Raw genomic sequence first — 20,275 nt, forward strand, 5'->3', positions numbered from 1 at the left:
TGAAAAAGTCATCAGACTACTAGAACAAATTTCTCAACACACTTTCATTGTAAAGAAATTTCCCATTTTTTCTGTTTTATGATATGATCAAAGGACATAATAAGTGCCCATAGTCTAAAACATACGCTTACAGAATCTTTATGATCAGAGAAATTATTCTCCCTAAACAGGACAGAAAATCTCGGCTCATGGACTGTTTAATCAACATAAACACCAATTTGGTGCTTTCAGACAAAATGATTTCATCATGAAAGTCCCGTGAACGCCTTTATTTTTGGTGCAATGCTGCCCTCGTGTGTCCAATACAGGTATTTACAATTATAAAGGCAGAAGTTGAAACAAAGTAAAACCTGTAATTTGCTGGAAGTTGAGGTTCTTTCCCAAAAATTTAATAACAATCTGTCAATTTTCTTGAATGCAATCTTCTTTTTTCTGTCAGAAAACGTGAAATTCAGGAACATGTTCAATTTTGGGTGAATTTCATAGTTTTCATGACCAAGAGTTGTTTTTCACTAAATTCAAATCTCAAAATTCTGCATTCAAGAACAGAGCTTTGATGAATCAAACAAAACCATCAGAATTAAAATGTATCAGAAACTGGAGGAAAAGAAGCATTTAGGGTGAACTGTATTATTTTCCAAACAACTAGTCTTGTTACAACAAAATTTAACATTCTGTGAAGAATGTTAAATTTTGTTGTTGTAACAAGACTAGTGAGATGGTCTCTTTGTCCACGTCTATAGAGTGCAAACATCCAAACAGGAGTTCAACCCAGTTAGAGGGGAGTTGCATGCCAAAAATTATCTCTAGCTCAGAGTGAATCGAAATCCAAAAATTTTTTATCAAAGGACAAGACCAGAACAAATGGAAATGCTTCACTCCTTGGGTCCCGCAGTTTCTCCAGCAGCTGGAGGAGTTGGAATAATGTTTACTTTGTGCAGGTGTGATTAAAAAATCTACAAAGACTCTTCCAGCCAAAACACCTCCATGTATTAGAGCTAGAGATAAAATTTACAATTTCAACATTAAGACATTACAACATTCAAAGAATCAAGTATCCCAGCATACAGCAGGACTCCTGACACAGACACCATCTCACACCTCGACACAACAAATTGTTCTCCTGCTGAATAAGATTATATTTCACTCAGTAACCATTGCTGCTCTTTTCAAATGCAGCATCATATTATAGAAAGACTTTAACCTCCACATTATTTAAATACTTCAGAATAAACACATTTTAAGGGGAAAGATTTTCTACAACTTTTACTTCATTCAACACCAATTAAAATCTATTGGACTAAAAAAAAAGACACTTTTTGTGAGCTTTTATTTGCTGCAGTTTTTACAAGGCTACACACAGTTGCTTTAATCTGAACAGCAGAGCTGCATCAGACACTTTAACATTGTGAGACAGAGTGTAAATGCAAACTCTTCTTTTCATTAACAGTTTGTCATTTGTGCTGGATGAACTTACTCTGCAGCACATTTATTTTCTACTGTGTAATTTAATAACCCAAAAAGTATCCAAAGGCTCAAAGTAGCTCCTATGGCCCAGTCACATGACATACAGCGATATCTGACCAAAGGAAAAAAGTCACAGTCACAAATTGTGAAGAAAAAGTGGACGAATGAGCCTGCACTTCACCCATCACAGAAAAGCCTGCGAGTCCAAAGCCCATAAAAGAACGAAAACCAAAACTAACAAAGGAGAATCAAAGCGAACAGCAACCTTGATGCTTTCAACAAAATCAAAACATTCATGATGACGACTTGACAGCGAATATCAGCCCTACCCCCAGCTTGTGATCATTTCTGCAGTTAATGTGCGCTCTCCACAGCACCTGCAGGTGCAAGTTTTGGTTGTCTTGACACACGCACTTTCACGTGCCGTCTATGACTGGAATGTTCCAGCCACAGTTGGCATGTGAAGGCTCACTGTTACCAAATCCAAGTCCAAAGTATTCCCTGACCATAGCACCATTTCCATTTATGTTGTTGAGAAAAAGAAAATTTGCAGTCATTGGGAATGACTGAGTTAAACCTGCACCACAACTTTTGCATTCTGTTTTTATGTTATATTGCATTGTTTTGTATTGTTTGAACATAACACCTTTTTATTTTTCATATCGTGGGAGCTGTAAGGACTTTCAAAATATTTGCACACAATCTGAACAGGAATTTTGATTTTACTTATTTCATTTACTCATTTGTCACGTTATTTTAATGTGTGTTTCTTTGTGTGCGGATGTGTTTGATCAACAAGTAAACCTTTAAGGTCTGTCATACAGCTCATTTCTGTTGATCTATAATGAAAACAACCATCTTGAGTGGCTAGGGATTGCCTCAAGGTATTTCTTCAAGTTCTTCTTCATAAGCCCCGTTGCCCCACAACAACTGGTGTTATATCTATTTCTATCAATGACCATGTTGTTCGTAGGTCATTTTTCAGGTCTTGGTATTTTGCGATCTTTCCTCTTTCAGCTTGATTCAGGCCATAGACAATGGGGACTGTCACATTGATGATTTTAGCTGTTTTCTTTTGCTTGTTCCAAATGACAATATCAGGCTTGATTGCACCTCCTTCAATATGTCTTCCTGCTGTAATCTTTTTGTCATAGAAGACAGTTACTGTTCCATTGGACAAGACTTGTGCTAGTTCATGCTCCCAGGCATTTTCCTTGACTACCATCTCCAGTTCCTTGCATACGTTCCAGAGGAGATATTGACAGATCTTGTTGTGTCGGGGTGTATAACATCCATCTGCCATGAGGATCTGGCATGCTGATATTAGATGGTTTACACTCTCACCAGCTCTATGACAGAATCTGCATTTATCATTTAGTGAAATCCCTGCCCTTTTTTTGAAGCCATTTGTTAGAAGTCCCTGATCTTGTATGAGTTATCATGTGTGTGTTCAGAGTGCGCCTTTGTCGAAATCTTCGACCACATTCAGAACAGCCAAATGGTTTTTCTCCTGTATGAATCATCATGTGTTTGTTCAGGTTGCTCTTTAGCCCAAATCTTTGACCACACTCAGAACAGACAAATGCTTTTTCTCCTGTATGAATTATCATGTGTTTGTTCAGAGTGCTCTTTTGTCCAAATCTTTGGCCACACTCAGAACAGACAAATGCTTTTTCTCCTGTATGAATTATCATGTGTGTGTTCAAGTGGCTCTTCCTCCCAAATCTTTGACCACACTCAGAACAGCCAAATGCTTTTTGTCCTGTATGAATTATCATGTGTTTGTTCAGTGTGCTCTTAAGTCCAAATCTTTGACCACACTCAGAACAGCCAAATGCTTTTTCTCCTGTATGAATTATCATGTGTTTGTTCAGAGTGCTCTTATGTCCAAATCTTTGGCCACATTCCGAACAGACAAATGGTTTTTGCCCTGTATGAATTATCAAGTGTGTGTTCAGGTTGCCCTTTTGTCTAAACCTTTTACCACATTCAGAACAGCCAAATGGTTTTTGCCCTGTCTGAATTCTAATGTGTTTGTTAGGAGTGCCCTTTTGTTTCTGTCTTTTACTCCGATCAGAACAGCTAAATGGTTTTCTGCTTGCTTGCCCCTCATTTTGTTGCTCAGAGTTGTTCATGTGACCAGACACTTTTATATATTTAGAGCCTTTAAATTGTTTCTCATCAGTGTTGCCTGAATGAACAATATTGGTATTTTTTTGAAAGTTAAAACTAGACTGAAGTTCTGAAGTTCTGAAGGTCTGTTTCCAGTCACAGCTGTCATCAGTATCAGTTCCAGAACTGTCTGAACTCCTGCCACTGGTATCTGGTTGTAATTGACTGTTTGGACCTGAATTGCTGGCTGGCTGTGGTCCTCCATCGTCCTCTCCATCAGCTTCTGCTGTCAGTGTTCTGTGTACAGATGAGCTGCTGGCTACAGGCTCAGCCTCTGTGCTCTCATCACTTCGGCTTTGATGAAGCTGTGATGACTCTGGTTTTTCATCATCATTTTCACTCTTCACAGGGGCGACAGTGAAACCAAACTTGGTGAGATCTGCCTCTTCCAGCTGCTGAAGCTGCTCTCCCTGCTGACTTATCCACAGCTTCTCTTCTTTAATGTCCTCCTGGTCAACACTCAGATTCCATTCCTGGTGTTCGGGATGAGTTTCTTCTTTTGTTACCAACAACGGCTGCATTTCTGTAAAGAAACAAATTAACAATAAATATTACAACAGCACTCCTTAAAATAAAATATCAGAGTGGTGATTTTGACTTGATGACAGTAAGTTACTGCACTGATGGAACTGATGAAGTGGAAATGTATTTAATTTTTTGCTCAGGCGGTGACGGAGATGAAGTAGCTCACCAGTTTTACGTATTTTTTTAGCTCCTTTTCATTTCCTTGTTTACCCTTCTGCTCTTCTCAGAAAGACATTGTATGTTATATACATATCCAATGGATATTTTAACTTTTCAAGGCTACCAGGAGCCAGCTTTTTCACTTAGTCAATCAAGAGTGGAACGACTGGCTCTGAGAACCAAGAGACAAGCCGGAATACGACACCCCATCCCGGCAGAGCTAGGGTAGGTAATTCTGTTCAGAAACACTTTTTGTTATATTGGATGAAATGGTCAGTTTATCCAAACAGTATTCAATGCATTATGTATTTAGACATCTGTAGCAGCTGTAGGATCGATAAAATTCTGACCAATATAAGCCCTGCGGTCCGCTCTCAAAGAACCAGTCAGATGCCTTCATGTCTAGTTCTTCCTGCTCGCGTCACCAGGCTCAACGCCACCCCCCACCCAACAAGCTTTTTAACTAGACATCGGTCTAACAGAACAAAATATCTACTAGTCCAGGAGCCAGTCATCAATTCTGACCTGATTGGTACCACTGAAAGTGACCAAATGACATGGCCTACACAAAAATGTATGATAACCATCCCAGGGTGGTAGCTGTAGCCAGCTAGGGGTCAGTGAAGAATTACACAGAGGTCAAAATGTACAAATGCTCCAATCATGTTGAAAACTATATCACATTATTTGTCCGATCATAATGATTCCAAAAAGGTAGTCTGGACAATCTGTGACTGAATGTTCTGGAGTTATGGGGTAAAAACAGCAAATATGGTGACAAAGATCAGTTTAGGTTTGTACAGGGGTCAAAAGTTAAAGTTGCTCCAATTTCAGTAAAAAAAAAAAAAAAATGCAAATTATTGTTTGGTTTGATAGGGTTCTAATAAGGAATAATTTGCACCATCTGTCATGCTTAATTATCACATTACATATAGCACCTGTCATTGAATTCAATGGACATCAACCTTGTTTGACCTTTACTTTGGAGACCAAGCATTCAACACAGTCAAAGCTATTCAATTTATTAGTCATTTTATTTCAACCAATAATTTGCATCATTTAGTTGCTCCAATTTCAGTAAAAAATATATTAAATCGATTTGATGAAACCACGCATGAGCGCCATTTTTATTGATTCTCGCCTGAATTTTTCCATGTTCTGTTCCAGAATTCTCCCGTTTGTGAGGTTAAATGGGTTGAACTTTTCAAATCTGACGTGTTCGTATTTTAATGGACAACCAATGTTATTTTCAAATAGACCGAATCTACTGGAAGGAGAATTTTTTTCTGGGAGGATTCTAGCACTGATCCGATCTATCAGTCCATCACCATTTATCATCATAAACCACAGTTTGTCTTATTTATTTTTGCTGATATTTAGTGTTCAGTCTAGAATAAGAACTCCAACACAAACTAACAGCTATCATTTGGATGTGGTGGAGTTGGTCTGAAAAACGTTTAGTGGACAAATCTGCTCTGGATCAGCGAACTTCAGGAAAGAAAACAGCATCCAGCACGTTGACTAGTTTCTTCTCTTCTTTAAATCCACTCGTTTCTTCTTGTTGCTCTGTGATCTGTTTGTTTCTACCAACTCTCAGCATTAGCAGCAGTTAGCCGCTGTTTCAACAACCTTCTCAGCTGTTCCACCTTTTCGCGCTAACTTCGCCTTTTCTTCTTCTTCCAGTTTACTGTCGACGTTTGTGCTTCTGGACCTCTTCAAAAATGTCTCATATTCAGGATCACAGAGTGAAGTTTGATCTGTTCAGAGAAGAGTTTCCAGCGTCTCCAGCTAACTAGCTTTAGCCTCGGACGACAACAGGAAAGAGTTCTTCTTTGTTGGATTCTAATGGCGGTTGGCAAAGTAACTTGTGTGCATTACCGCCACCTACTGGTCTAGCGTGTGTGCGTGTTTTCCAGTAATCCTCACTATGACCGCTAGGGGCGGCATTGCACCATTTCGCTCTCTTCCTGTTTCCATAAGCTGAGACGGAGTCACAGTCTGGACATATGAAAACAGGTTTTTTGTTGTTGTTTTTGATTGGTTTATTTGACAGATAATGCACACAAACATGTAAATATGACATTATAAACCAGGATAACACAGAAAAGCATAAATGCTTATTTCCAAAGTGGTCCTTACAAGTCAAGAGACAATAGTGTTTGTGATGCTAACGGAAAGAAGAGCTGGCTGCCTTTGCGTACGCTGCATCGTATGACTGTAATGTCGCGCCATGAATGACGTGGCGTGTAATATTGTAATATTGACATGTTCTATAAACAAACTGCATGCATGCACATATCATTTCATCTGTCAACTTATCAAAACAAACGTGACACCAAAGAGGTTATATGTGAGAACCACCTTCCTTGTAGTCATTATGAAGCCGGCTTAGCAAATATTCTGCAATATCCACAGTTTCAGACTATGGACTTTGTCTAACCATCCGTCAGTTACCTTCAAGGAGTCAGACATTTGTTTGTCTCCAACTATCAACAAGGACTGGTCATTTTCGACAGCAGCGCTCTCTTCCTCCTTTGTCGGCACCAACGGTAGTTTCTGTAAGCTGATGCACAAAAATCGCGTCATCAGCCACATTATAATTCGGCACAGTTTCAGGATATTGACAAAATAAATGTGTGCAAGAAACTTACAATTTAGTCCATCTTCTACGTCCGTCTGGATCTTTCTTTTCTGTGGGGAAATTGTGTAGAATGAACAGAGGTTTACAACCACATTTCTTCTTCTTTCCGTCTTTGGGTGGACTCGGCGGAACTTTGCAATCGTGAGTTTTCAACCAACTTTCAAGCCTATAAATTCTGTTCATATGCATCGCTTAAGGCTTAAAGCCTTTGAAACAATCCCTGTACGCCTTAACTTTCACAGTCCACTAATGCTACTGTATACAAAATTCAATGGGAGCGGTGTGAGTTTGGTAGTTGGAATTTTTGCCCCCGTTTGACCCACGCATGCGCAGATGCGTTGTGCACTTCGCTTATTGAAAAAAACGAACAAATAAATACTAATAGAGAGATAATAATCTAAAACTAATGATGGCTATAATATCCATAATAATAATAAATAGTAAATATAATAATAATAAACAAATAATAATTATGACAAATAATAATAAAAATATAGATGAGAAAAACAAAAAAGATAGGATAATAAAGAAAAATACAGAAAACTGCAACTAGAACAAAAAAGAAAACAAAGAAAAAATAGAAAACTAAACAACGGAATGACTAGTCTCCCTTTCACACCGGGGCTGCTCCCAGTGGCTCCCAGTTGCGTCGTGTGTTGTCATGACGACTCCACGTGGAAGCAACTCAGTGCCAAGACGATGCAGCTCGGCGCCACAACAGCACCAGCTTCGCAAAGGACGAAGCAAATCGGATGCCAAAAATTAAACATGTTTAATTTTCGTTTGCGTCCTCTGCTCGACGCAGAATTAAAGCCCCTTTCACACCGTGGCTGCTCCCAGTTACTTCCTGTTACTTCATGACTACAAAGGAATATCTGCTTCAGGTGCACGCAGCAGGGGGCAGAGAGGAGGTGAGGACGCAGCCTGCAGGATCTCTGCACAGAGAAATCAGGGTGTACAGTTTGGCTGCAGCCAGACTGTGCACTCTGACTTCTCTTCTAGTTTATATTTGTTCTTGTGCTGAGCTGCAGGTCTGCGCTCTGAGTTCTGTTATAGTTTATCTTTCCTCCTCTGACTGTGAGATGCGTGCGTGAACGAACCGTCCGTGAGTAAATGTGGAGATGTCTGGAGTTCTACTTGATGTTGACATGTACTGTCTCTGGCAGTCAGTCTGTGAGCAGGACTTATGTCCTTTTTTGTCCTTTTTTTAACACAGTGACACATATGTTGTGAATGTGTTACGTAGAGAATGGTCAATTTGCATATATATATATATATATATATATATACACACACACATACGGGGTGCACATCACTGTAGTCATCATGCTTGTGTGTGCTAAAAATCATTGATGCACAGCAGAGGGAAACACTTTTCCTACAATGTGCTTCCCTTGTGTTTTCTGTTGTGCATCATTTGGTTTTAGCACGCACAAGCACCATGAGTAGTAGTTATGTGCATGCCTGTATGTGTGTGTATATATATATATATGTGTGTGTTAGAAAAGTATTCGATCTTTTTATTTTTTTCAAAAACCATATGGATTTGAATCACGTGTGATTGCATTAGCCAAGCTTGAACCTTCGTGCGCATGCGTGAGTTTTTCATGCCTGTCGGTTGCGTCATTCACCTGTGAGCAGGCTTTGTGTGAGCACTGGTCCACCCCTCGTCATTTTTTTATTGCGAATAAATGTCTGAACGATTTGGAGCTTTGCTGCATCAGTTTTTTTCCAGAAACTGTGAGAGACCTCCAGGTGGACACCGTTCGGAAAATTAATATGGCTTTCAGGGACGATTTTATGGGGATTACACAGATTAAGGAGTGATCCAGACGGTTTAAAGACCGCCCACAACTGCTGAGAGCGCGCCTCGCTCCGAGCGGCGATCGACAGGCTCAGACCCCCGCTGAAACAACCAGATCATTTCCAACGTGAAAGCTTTGTTGATCCAGGACGTCGTCTGACTTTCACAAAAAGGCAGAAGGCGTGGACATCAGCACTTTTTCGGCACATTCCACTGTTACAGGAGTTTTTTTATGGAAAGAGAAGCGGAGGGACGCGACACGGAGCCGTTCATTATGTGGTACAAAACCACCTCCGTGTTGGTCTCACAGGACGGCTTTCAGGTGGATTTCAGACGGCTGTCGGTTGCTTTTCAGTCGTGTGATTATCTGATAAATTGAGCATGAGCTGGACATGTCCTGTGAGGCTTCATCACGGCGTTGCTTTGCGCCATGCGGCTCCACCGCGCACTGGATGCCCTTCCTGACGCAACTCCACATTACATGGAGAACTGTGGCAGGGGTGGGATTTGAACTGCTCTCTCTCTCGCACGCACGCACACACGTTTGTTTATTTATTTATTCGTAAAGCTTGCTGATGATTCCACAAACCTTGTATAAACTTTGATTAAAGAATGATCATTTTTAGAAGTGAGTATTTGTCCCAGTGACATGAGTAAGTGAGAATAGAAGAGAAGAAAGTGTCAAAAGTAATAAAAGAAAGAAAGAAAATAAAACAAATAGCTAATCATAGCATGCATGGATTAGGAGGGATCAAGCTTACATTATCGGAAGAACAAAAATAAGTAAATGAGAGAATCAGCTCAGTTATTACTTGAAATTGTTGACATTCTAATAAGCTGTCTATGTGCGGTCTGCATAAATTGGGAGTGGCAAGATGGCCGCCAACTTGCTTCAGCAGGTTGTACGGAGTCTGTGGGCCAATGAGCGATCCAGTAATATATACAGATCAATGAGAAGCCCCAATTATGTTATTTAGGTCAGGCATCGAGTTGGGCAGCCCCAATGCGCTGTTAGCTTCGGTCGCGTTAGCGGTGGTTCAGAGTTATTTTTGGCACTGACGACGCTGTTTTTAAAGTAGAATTCCTTCGTGAACAGGGTGAGTTATTTATTTGCGGAGGTTTTCTGTTTTATCTAGGATGGCTGTTGCGTGAGGTTGGTAGTGATTCCTGCCAGGCTAAGAGGTAAGCTAACTAGCCGCTATGCGGTCTGCTTAGACGATGTCTGTTTTTACGTTCAGTAAGTTCAGCCAATTACTGTTATGCGTATTATACGACGCAGTACTGCAGTTATTGGTGTTTCTTTGATGTAACTGTTTTAATAAACACCATGTGTTTAGGATTTGTAATGAAAAACACATTGTTTTATTTATGTGTCTCTTGCAGAAACCATTAACTCGTCTATTCATCCAAACTATTAATTCAGACCGTTCAGTGGTTTATGGCTGTTTCATTCCAACTACTGTGCACAAGTCTGCACAGTAGTTGGCTCTGAACTGTTCCTGCGTGTCCATGTCTACTCTGACTGGAGTTCTGTGGTGGATAAAGTAGATCAGCAAATTAACCATTCTCTGCGTATCACATTCACAACACCACTGACAAAAAATGAGGGGAGTATACTAGGTCTGTCAATAAAGTATAGGTCCTTTTTATTTTTTTCAAAAACTATATGGATTTCATTAATATGTTTTTACGTCAGACATGCTTGAACCCTCGTGCGCATGCGTGAGTTTTTCCACGCCTGTCGGTGACGTCATTTACCTGTGAGCACTCCTTGTGGGAGGAGTCGTCCAGCCTCTCCTCGGAATTCCTTTGTCTGAGAAGTTGCTGAGAGACTGGTGCTTTGTGTGATCAAAATTTTTTCTAAACCTGTGAGACACATCGAAGTGGACACGGTTCGAAAAATTAAGCTGGTTTTTGGTGAAAATTTTTAACAGCTGATGAGAGATTTTGAGGTGATACTGTCGCTTTAAGGACTTTCCACGGTGCGAGACGTCGCGCAGCGCTCTCAGGCGCTGTCGTCAGCCTGTTTCAAGCTGACAACCTCCACATTTCAGGCTCTATTGATCTAGGACGTCGTGAGAGAACAGAAGTTTCAGAAGAAGTCGGTTTCAGCATTTTATCCGGCTATTCCACTGTTAACGGAGATTTTTTTTTTAATGAAAGACGTGCGGGCGGATTGCAGCATCGGCTCGCAGGAAAAACACCTCCGTTGGAAGCCTTAAGGACAAGTTGGAACATGTCCAGCTGTTAAACAGTTTCTCATATACTCACTCCACTGAAAGCCATCAAAAGCCGCCTGGATTTTACAAATGGTTATCAACATGGAGGTGTTTTTCCTGTGCCGCCGCACCGTGCCGGCTGCGTCCCGATGCGCGGACCCGTCCGCACGTCTTTCATTAAAAAAATCTCCTTTAACAGTGCTCACAGGCGAATGACGTCACCGAGAGGCGTGGAAAAACTCACGCATGCGCACGAGGGTTCAAGCATGTCTGACGTAAAAACATATGAATGAAATCCATTTAGTTTTTGAAAAAAATAAAAAGGACCTATACTTTATTGACAGCCCTCGTACATGTATCATGTGTTGCCAATCTGACAGCATTGTATGGTGTCCATCCACTTTTTAAAGACGTGAAGACAAGACCAGAGGTGGCCAAACCGATTGTATCTGGTCGAAACATTTAGAAGTAGGTTTAAGTATATTTATGTAGTACAGGTGAAGTCAAGTTGGTTGTGCATTACTTTACAGGTGTGATTAGTTTCTATCACTTTATGTTGAAAAGATATATTTGTAAATTCTTGTGAAAATACCACTAAGGAGTGATTTTTGAAGAAGGAAATTTTTTTTTTTTCTTTTCTCACCAAAATGGGTGCTGTGCTCACTGCAATTTATTTTCTGGAATAGCTCCAGATTGTATCTCAGACTCTGAGGTGACGCACCTCATTGTGGGTGAGGTGAGAGGTCATCTGACCCAAACACAGCCAATGTGTGTAAGCGGCTATTTAAATCCAAGCAATTTCTCTCTCTCTGCTTATCAGTATTTTGTAGTGATGGGTCGATGAGGCATCATGAAGTGTTTCAACACATTGCCAAACTGTGTTGATACTGTGTCACTGAATACTGACACCTGCTGGACCTAAAAAATCCTTACAGGCACCCTCGTTGACACTCTCAACTAACACTGGCCTAGTATATACAATAATATAATCTAAGTCATTTTATGTCATTTTGTATCATTTCATATCTTCAGTTAAATTTAAAATCTTTAATAATAAATAATGTTAACATGTATCATAACGTGAAAATCTAAGTGAACGTGTTGTGAATGACTATGCTTGTGGACTGGGATTTTATTTTCTTTTTAAAATTTTTTATTCAAAAAAAGAAGTTGTTCTGAAGTCTTGAATTTGAGTCTTACACTTGTTTGATGCAACTTCTCCAGCTTTAGTAAACACCCGCTCACAGGGCACAGATGAGGCTGGAGTGCAGAGAAATTGTAATGACAGCTGGAAGAGGTTTGGATATACTGTCTTGTGGTTGTCCCAGTATCTCAGAGGATCCTGGGACCTGGCAATATTGACCTCTGCCAGGTACCTCTGCATCTCCTGGATGGCATCAGCTGTGGCAGTTTTGGTCTGCCTGCCCCCTTCGATGTCGAAATTTTGCCAAAGGGTATCTGAAAACAACAATGTGGCATTTCAGGACATGATTTCCAAACAACAACAACAAACAAATAATGCTGAATATGAGGGCTGAAGGACCTGAACCAGTTACCAGTAACCAGTTATTTTGTGTCTCTTTTGCCAGCAGCGCGGTAATTCCAGCTCCAATAGTGTATCTTAAAGTTGCTGCAATTAAAAAGCTTGTAGTTCGATCTCAGTGCTCTTAACTGTGTGTTCCGTGAGGTCCAAAGTGTGGAGTTTTTTTTTTTTGTTTGTTTGTTTTTTTTTTTCAGACTTCATTAGAGCATCACAGAAGAAAGGAATACAGTGACAACTCTCAGTATCTATAACAAAGAATCAGATGTAACAGCGAAGAGCTGATAAGCACACCTCCAAAGAAAATGCAGTTAAGAAATGACCCAAATATCCGTTTTACTGGCTCCGCTAATGCGTTGCCGGTAAAGCTCAATTTGCAACCATATAACCAGCATGAATGTCTGCAAATCATCAGACACAAGGGGGTTATTCCCATTCTAATCCAATTTATTTTTCTGTAGGTGATTCGGTCGGCGAGGCTTATCGTCAAGGCAGCATCGCTCCAACAGTGGTCAGGGCGGGGAGTAATCCATCAAATGTGAAATGGTTAACCGATCCATTGTTATGATGCCTCACGGAGCGGCTGACTGATCGAAGCTGGACGCCAGTTAAACGATGTCAACGTAAGTCCAAATTTCCTGTTTCGTTTTGGCGTCGGTGTCCTTGTTAGTGCAGTGTGACCGGGGCTTTACATTCATTGCTAGAAAAGTTCGACCAAACTACCAACATTCTAGATGCAGTGAACATGTTTTCACTGTTATTTGATTTCTTTGTGTGAATGACATTGTTATTCAAGCATTCAAAAGGATATTCCTACTTCCACACAACTCCAAACAGCGATGAGAAAGTTTCTTGACAGTTCTTGTTGAATGAAACCGTGTCTCCCTAACTGTACAGAGTTGTGACACCATCACACGCGTGTAGGCGCTGCTCTATCGCAACTTGAAAATCCCCCAGTGACAGCAGTACAGAAAAAAAAAGAGACATGCAAACCCCAGCCGTATTGTTTAAGCCTGCAGCAAATTGTTGCTTGGGTCCCGTGATTGTTGACCTAGAAGTGCTATAGGCTTTCCCAGGCATGCACGCTTGTAAATGTGAGATGGCTTATTCAAAAATTTTCAGGGGATTGGGGGATGCCCCCAGACCCCATGAGTAATTTTGGGTTTTATCTTTTTTTCGTTTTTCACCACTTTCGTGCCTGGGGATGGTGAATAGCAAATCTAACTTTTTACATCTCATAAAACATTTGAATGGAAACATTTACAAAGTCTTATTGTAAATTAAATTGTCCTGTTACTTTGTCAGAAAATGGGGGCAATGTCTCATTGTTTTCATTTCTCTTCCTGATCACTGACCATATGTGTTCAGAACACATGATTTTAGTTTAACACCATCTTTGATTTAAACAAACATCTTAGGGACATTAACTCACTCTCTCTCTCTCTGGTATGTAAGGAAAACATGCAAGTTAGGTGGTCATGTCTGTGAAGTGCAGCAGTTGAGGGACATGTTGAAACTACAGCTAACATCGGCTGATGAAGGAATGATCGCAGACCAGGAAGAAGAAATGAGTTATTTAAAAGAAGAGAACAAAAGAGGTAAAACGATGGATGCTGTTTTTAATCCTGTTAATAATAATATTGATTTCAAATGCTCTAAACCCATGTTAATTAGGGATGTGAATCGTACAACAACTCACGATTCAATTTGATTCCGATTCTTGGGGTGACGATTCGATTCAGAATCGATTTTCAATTCAAAGAGCTCTGAGAAATAGTTATATTACTTAAAAAAATGTTTATGTTTAAGAAAATGCAGCTTTACAAGGTTAATCAAGTGATTCTAAAGATGTAAATTTACTTATCTGATTTGCTCGTTCGGAGTTGACTGGCAGTTTAGCGAAGCGCTGGCCAGTAGTCGGCAGAGACCGCTGCTCCGCGCCTTTTACCTCCGGGTGATGACGTAGCATGTGGGCTTGCGGATTTGAAGTGTTTCCGAAGTACTTAACTTTCATTTTGCAGATTTTGCACACTGCATAAGTCATGTCAAGCTCCTTCTTACGCAGCAAATAATAAAATCCAAAATGCGCCCAAACATTTGCCTTCAGCAAAGATGGTGCTGGCTGAATTAGCTCTTCATCCGCCATGCTAAGCTACAGCTCACAAATGTTTGTAGCACGCCGGACTCCCCCGCCCCTCGCAGAGACGCTGTAGTACGGAAGCCGTTGCCTGACAAACAGTACACGCAGCGAGTAAGCAAGGAAATGTTTAATAAAATGCTTTTTAAAAATTGATTCTTGGACATTTTGGATCGATTCAGATTCGTAATAAATAAGAATCGCGATTCAGACATGAATCGATTCCCCCCCGACACCCCTCATGTTAATACATTGTTGCATTTCTGCTGGGGGTTACGTGAGGTTAAGAGCGTTGATGGTCAGCAAGTTTCCAGGTCAGTATGTTCTTGTTGAAAATTACATCTGTATAGTGACACAATGGGTTCTTGTTAAAGTCCTTTTCATCTGCACAGAAAAGTACATCTTGTAAAAAGCTAGCATCTTTTCTTGTCCTGCTTTCCTGAAAAACATAACAAACAAGCAGCCTCGCCAATCAGTTGCCAACCCAAGGTCTTAGGTTTTACATCTTTCAAGTTTGGCCCAGTTAGCCACATGTCCTAAACATGCACATTTTTTGATCACGTGAGCACACATGGGAGGACAACATCTTTATCATGAATGATGCCAATGGATGTCTATAAAAACATTAGGGGCCTTTCACACCGGACACTTTGGAAGTGTCAGAGGCGTCACGAATCGGTCTAAAAAGCATTATTTTCAATGAGACACGTTGGTTTTTAGACGCGTCAGAAGCATTGCGTCAAAAGCCGAGCTAAAGCGAAGCTTCTGACGAGAGTGTGCATTGCCGATTGTTGACAGGCTGACGCGGTCAAAGTTTAACCCAATCCAACTTTTGCTGCTCTGAGCTATGACGTAGCTTTGCGCTGTCCAATAGAAATGATGTGGCTGGCCAAAACATGGAAGACTAGTGGCAGAAACCACTGATCTATAAACAAGGCAGAAACATGTCACAGGACTGCACATTTATACAGAGCACTTTTTTGAAGAAAATCCTTGCAAATGTTTTTTTTTTTTTTTTCTTTTTACCTCAAATTAATTTCTGATTACTGTAAAAAGGTTAGAACACTTGTAATTAAAGTAGTATCTTTAGAAACCTTTCTTCATCTGTAAATTAAAACCATAATTTACCTGTTATTCCAGATTAAGATTATTTCTTGTTTAACATAAGGAACCTTGGACATTTATTTTTAAACAAATAAAAGATTATTCATACCCATTTCAACAAGAAAAAAACAGACACTGTAAATAAATACAAATGTTTATTGTAAATGCAACAGGAGATAATTTAACAATGACTGGAGTGTTTGTAAAGTAGGATTTCTGACATAAACTTAGTGATGAAATCGTTTTTTAATTGAGCCATTTCATCTTGTGTGAATATGTGATTGCCTTTAATGTTGTGATCAGGACAGAGTCATTTATAAAATATGCATCTGTCTAGTGATTGTGAATGTTTTAAAATTGTTCACAACAGTAGTGGACACAACCAAAAAATTAGCTTCGATAACAGCTAATCAGCTAGCTGAAAAGTTATCTTTTATAAAGCTAAACCGATAAGCCACCAAAAAGTTTTCGGAAGCTACAGCTAACCGATAACCAATAACTTTCAGTATTGTCTTCAGTACACTCTCAGCTACTAACGAGCTGATTTTGAGTTTTAACACCACGATCATAAACCCAAACAATGAGTCACCACCATGCGCACTGCCCACTGCTGGAAGCTCCTGTATGCTGCAGTAGTGAAGCAGTTGAGAGGCATTAAGCTCAATTCTACTGCAGCAAAAGGAGCCTAACTGCCAGGTCACCACAAAAAAGTCATTATTCCTTAAGCATGCAGCAGCCGCCCCCGAAGCAGAACTCTTTGAAAATAAAGCACTTTTGACTTATGGTTTTGATTTATAAATCAAATTAATCCAGGTAGAATAACTCTATTAATGACAATTTTGTCATTTGTACAAAGTTAAAATATAACGCATATCTTTTGATTTTACATAATGCACTCATTCTGAAGTTTTGTATCAAACACACAGATGCCAAATGCATTATGGGTAAAATGAGCCTCCGCTAACACTGATTGGTAGACTCATTCATTCTATGTAAAAACCAATACGTTAATGTGACATGACTTGTGTGTGTTGGCATTTACATATAAATGTACTTTTGTAAAAAATGCCATTTTATTCATATGTTTAAAAAAATCCATTTGCAAAAGCCAAAATTCAAGTTGTGATTAGACAACCGCCTGATGTAACCTGGGTCAAAATGCATAGAACACTGCAATCTACTGGTGCTCAGACCCTACCCATAATCCTTTGCGTGCCACAGATTTTTTTTTTTGCACGCCAGAGAGTTGCTGCAGTTTAAACAGCACAGAGAGAATCCACAGTGACAATTATAAATGAACATTATACTTGTAACCAAAATGTACATTTTTATTTCTGTTCATCAGCTGGAGCAAGAGGCTGCAACAACTCTCTGGCGTGCAAAGAATCATGGGATATCTCAATACTTGGGGTGAATACTGTCATGAACACTACTGGCCAGTAGATGGCAATAGAGACTGAAAACTTGCCAAAACAAATATTCCAAATAATAAACCGTGTCTGCTACATTTAATCTGCGTGGAATTTAATAAACGCAAGCCGAATTTCAGAAATGTTTTTATATATATATATATATATATTACTCTGGAACAAAGACAACAAACGGTGTTGTAAAGGACAATAAGCAGGACATTAAAGAGCAAACAAGAAGTGATTGCAGCTCACAGCTTCTTCTGGCATTTTTACATAAAACAAACACAATAACAATGTCTGTAAACCCAGAGAATATATTCATGAGAGTTTTAGGTACAATATACAAAGAGTTTAATGCTGTCCGTGTGGAGCCTGATCAGAGCGTCACAAATGCATTTCTCCTGTCGTGAGAATACCACTAACGAATGATTTTGCAAAAGTTATCTGGTATCTGGGCTGTATGTACTGGGTGCATGTATAAATTCCGGCAGTACGGATTTAAAGAGTTACATCCAAAACGTCAGAATACTATATTTCTTGTCTTTCTCATGCCTGATTTTTTTTTTTTTTTCTCTCTCTCCTGTCTAAGGTGTGGATCCATCCAGAGATGGGTGTGGTATCTGTTCGGAAATGTTGTGACATGCCCAGCTCTTCCACCATTCGGAAGATTCAGACGACTTTCGGTGGCTTTTCAGTCGTGTGACTATCCGAGAAATTGTGGAAGAGCTGGGCATGTTACAACATGTCCTGTGAGACTTCAACAGAGTGGCGCTTTTGCTGCACCATCAGCTTCGTGCCAAAGCCATCGGCATGAATTTCGCTGCAACTCTTTTCATGGCAAAATCTTCTGTCACAGTGGAATGTGCCGAAAAAGTGCTGATGTCCACCTCTTCCACAATTTCTCGGATAGTCACACGACGGTCCCGCATCACCACAGCGTTCACTTTGGAAATGATCTGGTCATTTCAGCATGTTGATGGCCGACCGGAGCACGGCTCGCTCTCCACCGTTGTGCAGACATCTTTAAACCAGTTGTACCGCTCCTTAATCTGTGTGATGCCCATAGGATCGTCACCGAAAGCCATCTGAATAATCCGAAAATACAAAATTGGCAAAATTTGATGCAGTCACGCTGCTCCAGTCGTTCTGCCATTTCCTTGCAAAGAAAAAACGACGAGAGACTCCACCCATCCTCACACAAAGGCTGCTTACAAGCAAATGACGCAATCGACAGGCATGAAAAAACTCACGCATGCGCACGAAAGTTCAAGGTTGGCTCATGCAAGCACACGTGATTCAAATCCATCAGGTTTTTGAAAAAATAAAAACGTTGGATGCTTTTCTAACAGAACTTGTATTTGCACAAAAACAATAAAGTTTATCAGTTTGAACATTAAATATCATTAAAGAGGATTTGCAAATCATTGTATTAGGGGAGGTGATGGTCTAGTGGTTAAGGTGTTGGGCTTGAGACCAGAAGATCCTCGATTCACATCCCAGCCTGACTGGAAAATCACTAAAGGCCCATGGGCAAGGTCATTAATCCCCTATATTGCTCCCGGTGTGTAGTGAGTGCCTTTTATGGCAGCACCCTGACATCGGGGTGAATGTGAGGCATTATTGTAAAGCGCTTTGAGCATCTGATGCAGATGGAAAAGCACTATATAAATGCAGTCCATTTATTGTATTCTGTTTTTATTTACATTTTACATAACATCGCAACTTCATCGGAATTGGGGTTGTAGAACCACAGTCCAATTCCATTATTTATAACTGGGTTAGCCAGGTGACCAGGCCGGATTTGAACACTAATTTTCAAAGTAAACGCTTCTGACTAGGGGATGCGTTTTGATAAGATTTTATCTATATTGATGCCATTATCGATCCAATTCCTTATTGATACCTCTTGTGAATTTTCTGTGTACTAAAAGTAGGCTTTACAGGTTTTCTATGTCAACAACATTTTATTGAGTTTTAAAGAAAATAAATATGAAATTGGTCACTGGATCCTTGATCTCTGAACATAAACAAAATCTGTAGTTATTATCAAAACATTTCCTTTCAGACATTTTGATATTATTGTCTCTCCATACCTCTAAGCTTAGCTCAGCTGGCTGCTGCACATCAGGGCAGGATCTCTCTCTCTCATGCATCTGTGCGCACGAGTGTGTGTGCAGAGTGCAATGGAACCACTCTAAATGCAGTGCAACACAAATGGGACAAATAATCCATGTCATGTGATATACAAAGCACCAATCAAAAGACAAGGATCCACTCAGCTGTTATATAACTGCAGCTGAAGCACTTGTAACAGCCTTCATCAGGTCAACCTATAAGGTGTCTTGCAGTCACACAGGGGTTTCTCTTAGTTGTCTTCACTAAGGTCCCTTTCACACCGGGGACAATGTAAACTTGCGTATTGTTGCATACCATCTACGCTGGGTTACGCAGCTCTACAGTGTTTTTGGTCTCTGTGCAGCAGTATGCTGAGGTCTACGTGAGGGGGACCCAAAAAATTTAACTTTATTTTTCTGCCTAGAGCGCTGGATGCAGAAAGCACACAGTTCTTAAGCAGGTCTGCACAACATGGCACTTCTACATGCAAGTCTGCACAACACTGTGCTACTGTACACATCCAAAAACTGAGTGAGTGCATCCAGAGTGAATCAGCTAGAGGAGAACAGGTGTAGTGTGTGGCTGCATGATCCATGCAGCCCGCAGCGCCTCTGTGCTCAGAACAGGTAATCGAATCAGAAATCCAGAAACAGCAGGTCTCTCTCGCTCTGTTTAGAATGTTGACAAGATACGGGATGTTTGAGTTTAAATGGAAATTTTGGGGCGGGGCACACAAAAGGGCATTAACTTCATTTCAGTCCAGTGCACCATCACAGTCTGAGGAACACTGTATCCACATATTAATCCTGATTTTGGAAAATGATTTCTGAAAATACTTCTAATACCTTATCGTGACTGGAAACGTAGTGTATTAAAACAAGTCCTGTGTTTTTCTGCTCCAGGTACGTTTTATCAGAGGATGCCGGTGTCGCGCTCTGATCAGACAGAAGCGCTGTGACTATTTAAACATTTAAAGTGCC

Source organism: Thalassophryne amazonica, chromosome 18 (assembly GCF_902500255.1).
Source record: "Thalassophryne amazonica chromosome 18, fThaAma1.1, whole genome shotgun sequence".
In the NCBI taxonomy this organism is placed as follows: Eukaryota; Metazoa; Chordata; class Actinopteri; order Batrachoidiformes; family Batrachoididae; genus Thalassophryne; species Thalassophryne amazonica.